Source organism: Tupaia chinensis, unplaced genomic scaffold (assembly GCF_000334495.1).
Source record: "Tupaia chinensis unplaced genomic scaffold, TupChi_1.0 Scaffold145396_1, whole genome shotgun sequence".
Taxonomy (NCBI): domain Eukaryota; kingdom Metazoa; phylum Chordata; class Mammalia; order Scandentia; family Tupaiidae; genus Tupaia; species Tupaia belangeri.
In genome coordinates, this window is record NW_006205257.1 from 2,412,860 (window position 1) to 2,418,710 (window position 5,851).

Sequence of the window (5,851 nt, forward strand, 5' to 3'; positions counted from 1 at the left end):
ATAAGTGAGAAGAGATGAAAATAAGTGACCTCAGCAGTCAACAAAAACCTAAGACACCAGTAAAAGAGAGCCAAGAAAAATAAAAATGGAACAAGTGGAGACAAAATTGGAGAACAACAAATTAGAGAGAAAAACAATAGTGAAAAAAAATTTTTTGGAGAGTTTTTTTTTTTTTTTGCTATAGGGTGCGTGCGCTTGCCAGACAGAGAGAGACAGAGAGACAGAAAGCGAGAAATCACCCCCCAGGGGGGATGGCCACACCGTAATCCTTTCTCCTCCATTCTCCTCTCGGGATCTTGGGCACACACGAACACGCACCCGGCGTGAGTTTAAGCCACCGGGTCCGGGACTCGAACTTGCGGTCGACTATGTGGGAGTCCAGCGACATAGCCATTATGCTAACTGCTGGTCCCAAGAGTGGAATTTTTTAATGGCCAGAGAGCATATGTCTTTCTCACCAGAGAGAGACAAAGAAATAAACAGAAGGAGAGAGTATACTGCCCCGCCATCCCCTCCCCTGGGGTGGAGGTCTTGCTGCGATCCTTTCTCCTCCATTTCTCTGTCCTGTAGGGATTTGGGGCATGCACGCTCATGCATGATTTTCAAGCCACTGAAGCCAGGACTTGAACTGTTGTCATCCATGTGGGATCTGGCTCCTTTGGCCACTAGGCTATGAGATTGGCCCAAGAGTAGCATTTTAAACACAGAGAATGATTTTCTTGAAAAAGTTTTAAATGATGTAAGTTTTGGCTATGGTAATGGAGAAAACACAAACACTGGTGATGGTGAGGAGTGTACGCACACAGAGATAAGAGCAGGAGATGAGGACCATTACAACATGCTCGTCCTCCATCTCCTCCATTCTCTTCACAGGGCACAGAGATAGTGAGAGTACTCAGGGCTGCTACTGCGGGTCCCTGGGGGAGCACCAGCGATGGGTTTGGTCACACAAATGTCACATCTTCACAGCCTTATCCTTATCTTCAAGTGGCAGGTGCCAAAATCACACTGGAGCGGTTGGTCTCAGTCTCTCTCCTGAAAATGAATGTAAGATTCTGCAACTGTGGTCAGTCTTGACCCTTTTTTTTATATAAAAAACATGCAAACATGAGTACTGTGGGGTAGCCATTTTCCCTTAGGGTGTGAGGAGAGAGCCCGTATTCCAAGAGGAAGAGCCAGACAGTGAGGGACTGAGGCATTAGGTCCATGGTGACTCCGAGCCAGTGGCTGATTTTGGAAGCTGAATAATTCCTCTAGTCCTTGAGTTCTCTGAGATGCTCCCCCCCCCAAAAAAAAAAAAGAGATTTATTTATTTATTTATTTTTAAAACCAAAACACACTTTTTCAAAAGATTTAGGAGACATAAAACAAAGCAACATTTATTTATTTATTTATTTATTTATTTGTTTGTTTGTTTGTTTGTTTTTGTCTGGTGGCATGGGGGCTGTCAGCGGCTCCTCCCCTGTCGCTCTCCAAGCTAATGTTACTATCACTGGTTTCCTCCTCTGCCAGGCTGTCAACCCCCTCCTGCCCACTCTCCTGGTCCTCCAGAGTAGACGTGCCTCCTTCCCATTCTGTTGGCTCTCTGTCCTCTCTTCAAGGCGTGTCTCCTCTGTCTCCATTGCATGTTCTCATTGTCCTTCTTTTCCCTGACTTTGTTCCCCCACTCCTGCCCTGCTCTCCCTCAGAACCTAGGCTGCTCTGAGCACCCTCCACTTGCTCTGCTGCCTCCTTTTCTTCTTCCTTCTGCCTTTTGTGGGCCCGTTCCTCTGCCTGTGCAACCTTAGCTGCAGTTCTCTCCACATCCACTTCTACCTTCAGACTGCACAACCTTTTAAGCTCATTGTTAAATGAATCTGTGCTTTCTAGGGATTTCTTCTTCTTGTGTTGTACTTCTATTTGAAGAAGTTCAGCTTCTCGTTTTCGCTGATGACCCATTAAGGACTGGACCTGCCGTTTGAGGACTTGCAGTCTAGCTGTTGTGACGACTGGCCTGGCACCACGCTCTCATTAAGGATCTCACTGATGAGGTGGTGGTTCCTCTGCAAGTGGGCGGTGGCTGTGTGCTTCATGGAAAACCCATTGCCATGATCACCTGGATCTTCAGCAGGCCGGATGTTCATGTAAGGGTCTCCTTTCTCCATGCAAGACTGTCTCTGTCGACTTTCTTCCTCTAAAGCAGCTTCTGCATGACTCTTTGCACTTATGTAAGCTAGGTAGGCGGGGGATTAGTGATAGGCCTTTATAGATTCTTTGTACTCTATTCTTTCTGTTTCATATTCATCTAAATAGTTTTGTTTCTCCTCATCAGCGAGATCTCGCCACATGCCACCAAGAATCTTGCCAATCTCCCACAATTTCAGGTCAGGTTTGGAAGCCTTTACTTGATCCCAGACCCTTCTGCTGTACCTCATGTAGGGTATCAGTGACTTATCTGGTGGCTTTGGGGGTTTGGGGATTGTAATACCAGAGGATGCTGTGACTCGGTTGTTCGTGCCCGGGTTCCCTCCCAACCTGTAGTTGAAGGCGAGATGACTGTATGGATTGCATCTCACGAACCCTAGTGTGCTGAGTCTTTGTGCCACAGGAGCTGGGGAGGGAGGTGGGGCATAAGATGGTCTTTTGACATTTTGGAAGATTAAGTTTTCAGTTCCTCAAGAATGGATCTGAGACACCGTGGGCAGTGAAATCGTCCACAGCTCTGGCTTGGCTTCCCTTTGTCCTACACATGCCAAGAATTGTTTATTTAATTTTATTTATTATTATTATAAAGATTTGCTATAGGGCACATGCACGAGAGAGAGAGAGAGAGAGAAACAGAGAGAGATAGAGAGAGAGAGAGAAAGTGAGAAAGCGAGAAAGCTAGAAAGCGAGAAAGCAAGCTGCCAGGTCTGGGACTAGAACTACTGTTAGGCATGTGAAAGCCCAGTGCCTTAACCACCACACCACCTGCTGGCTCTCTGAGATGCTTTTTTGCCTTATGCTTTGCTGCTGTTGTCAAAGATTATTCATTCATTTTTTTTCCAGGAGAAAGACAGAGACAGAGAAACAGGCACCCTGAACAGGTGCTTCACACTGTGATCCACCCCCAGCCCCAGCCAGCCCAGATCACAGACACTAGTGCACCCAGCATACTCAGGGAGGTCCTGGATACAAACCCAAGACCCTTCCCATTTGGGTCCAGATGTGTTACTGCTGTACCATCATTTGCTCCCCCTCTTTGTTTTATATTAAGGTATAATTTACAAAAGATGAAAGGATATGACTCAATAAAAAGAACAAGTCCCAAACATTTTTTCACTTATCAATCAATGTGGGGACCAGAAAGATGTTAAATTGCTTCAATTGTGACCTAAGTATTCAAAGGAAACCAAGAACACCAATAAAATAAAGCCAAGACAAATAAAAATGGAACTAACAGAGACGAAATTGGAGAACAACAAATTATAGAGAAAAACAAGAGGAACTGAGTATTTTATGCAATTTAATGAATAAGTGTTAGGGTAGGATTGCTGGTTTAGATGATAAACTGGCCAATCTTCGAGAGGGACATAAATCACATCATATCTGGGGCTATCGTCTATTGGTCAGATTATTTGCAAAGCTGCCAAAAACCCCTCTAAATTTACATCTATCCCTACAGAGATGTAAAATAGTTCAATCAATTGAAAGTTATTCAAAGATGCAAATACAAGACTTCCCCAAAAGTCTTGACAGACACATAACAAATCTCCTTGAACTATTTTCAAATTTTCTTGAATTATTTCAAGATAATTTTTCTGACGCCTAAAACAAATCCCCCTTTATCCTAATTTGAAAAGAGTTTTGGTTCTCAGAGTCTAAAGAGACTTAACCAAGTCTGGTGGGAAGGAAGGAAATGAAGCAGTTAGGAACAGCCAGGCATGGAAGACTTCATGAAGAAGAGAAGTCTTCACAGGATTGAGGGACCAGCCCCAAAACAACCTCTTTTATGAGCTTCTCTAACCATACTTCTAAACCAAGCTCTACACAAAAACAACAGTTAAATATTAGTAGATTTTGGTTCATTATAAATTAACCAAACTATTGATCAACATGTATATTTAGAGTCTACAATTACAACCAGGTTGGAAGTTTGTATATGTGGAAGCTCCTCAAGACTAATTTACAAGACTTCATTGGTGTAATGAACACACTGAAGTCAATTCTACATATATTAACCATCCTTATGTTTATTCCTCGAGACCTTTCATAATCCTAGAAGTTATGTTGACTGATGGAGAGATTAGGAATAGTGCATTTGAACTAGAAGCAATCATAACTGGTAGAAAAAAAGAAAAAGGTAGTTGTGTTTTCAGGGATTCTCAGTGGTCACATTTACTGTTGGGATTTCTAGTATCATAGAGACTCTCCTGAGATACTGGGGATTTGGAGAAGTGTTCGTTATCTAGGGTTGCTTAACAAAACACCCTAAAACTTAGTGCTTAAAAACAACAATAGGTAGGTATTTGGCAGTTCCAGGATCCAAGGTGGCTTCCTCACGTGTCTAGATCTTGGTGCTGGTTATTCACTGGTCATTGCCTTTACTTGGTCTCTCATCATGTAATAGTCTAGCCATACGGCAGCATGACTATTCTAAGAAGTGGAAGAGGAAGCTACAAGGGTTCTTATTGCTGAGTCTCACGTCTGCTGCATTGTTGGCCTAAGTCTCAGCACAAGAACAGCTTAGATTCAGGTGGTGAGAAGATAGACCCTCCACTGGATAGGAGGGGCCACAAAGTCATACTAAAAAAGGAAACTGCGCACAGGGATGTGTGCTTCACCAGGGACCTTCTTTGTCCCAATCAACCTTAAACCATAAGGCAGTTGCTGTTTACAAGGTTCAGCATGAAACAAGCACTTGGCAGTCATTGCTACCTGCTTAATTCAGACAGGGCCACACATACGGAAGAGTTTAATAAACCTTTACTGTACTGAACTAGACAGAATGAATATGGACTCAAAGCGAATGTTTCCGCTCCCTGTTTTGTAACCTTCACAACCTTACCTTGCCCAGAGTCAATGGAGCAAAAGCCCTGGAAAAGATAGTTAAGGACTGAGTAAAACCCTCTCCAGAATTTTTCATTCTACTTAATTTTAACAAATAGTATATATAGCAGCTAATGAATATTTCAGTCTTTCACATATGAACCAAAAATGTAATTACGGATTTGATTTTTACCAACGTTTGCTGTCTGCAGTAGTCAGTGATCACAAATCGTATTAAATGAAAGGTGAACCCCATTATAGTATCTGGAAAATGGAGCTTAATAAGTTTTGTAATTATGGGGCAAATCTATGCAAATTGCAATTTTTATTAGGTAATTTTCCATCTTCATCTAGGCGCTAATAGTCTATTAGACTTGTGGCAGTTCAGTGCTTTTATTAAGGGAAGTTCTTTTAACTTCTTTTCTGTTTTGTTCCTTATAATGAAGAAATTGTATTTTGGGGGTAAAATGGTCACAAGCCTGACTTACTTATCTTTTTCAATCTTCTTATAAATAAGAAGCTCGATCTGATGTTAATTATTCAGCTAAAACTTTACAGAGCAAACTTATGTCCATTTTATATAAAGACCGAGAACATAAGAGAATTGCATTCCAACAAAGAAAAAATCTTTACAATTGAAATCTTCTTTTTCCATCGAATGTACCATATTGGAATGTTGGCCAAAAGAAAGAGGCTTCTTAATTCAGTTTATCATCTTAAAAACTTTATCTTACCTGTTTGGGGATTATGAAGGTATAAATCATTTTATAAACTTGGAATTGAGAGTTGACACATAAAAATAACCTACACACCATCTTTTCCTGTACTGGTTTAATGGCTGTGG

General features: G+C 41.9%; 1 pseudogene; it reads right to left on the reverse strand.

The window, feature by feature from the left end:
• Window positions 1–1,421: 1,421 nt before the first annotated feature.
• On the reverse strand, window positions 1,422–4,890 carry LOC102480417 (SWI/SNF-related matrix-associated actin-dependent regulator of chromatin subfamily E member 1 pseudogene; annotated as a pseudogene).
• Window positions 4,891–5,851: the final 961 nt, after the last annotated feature.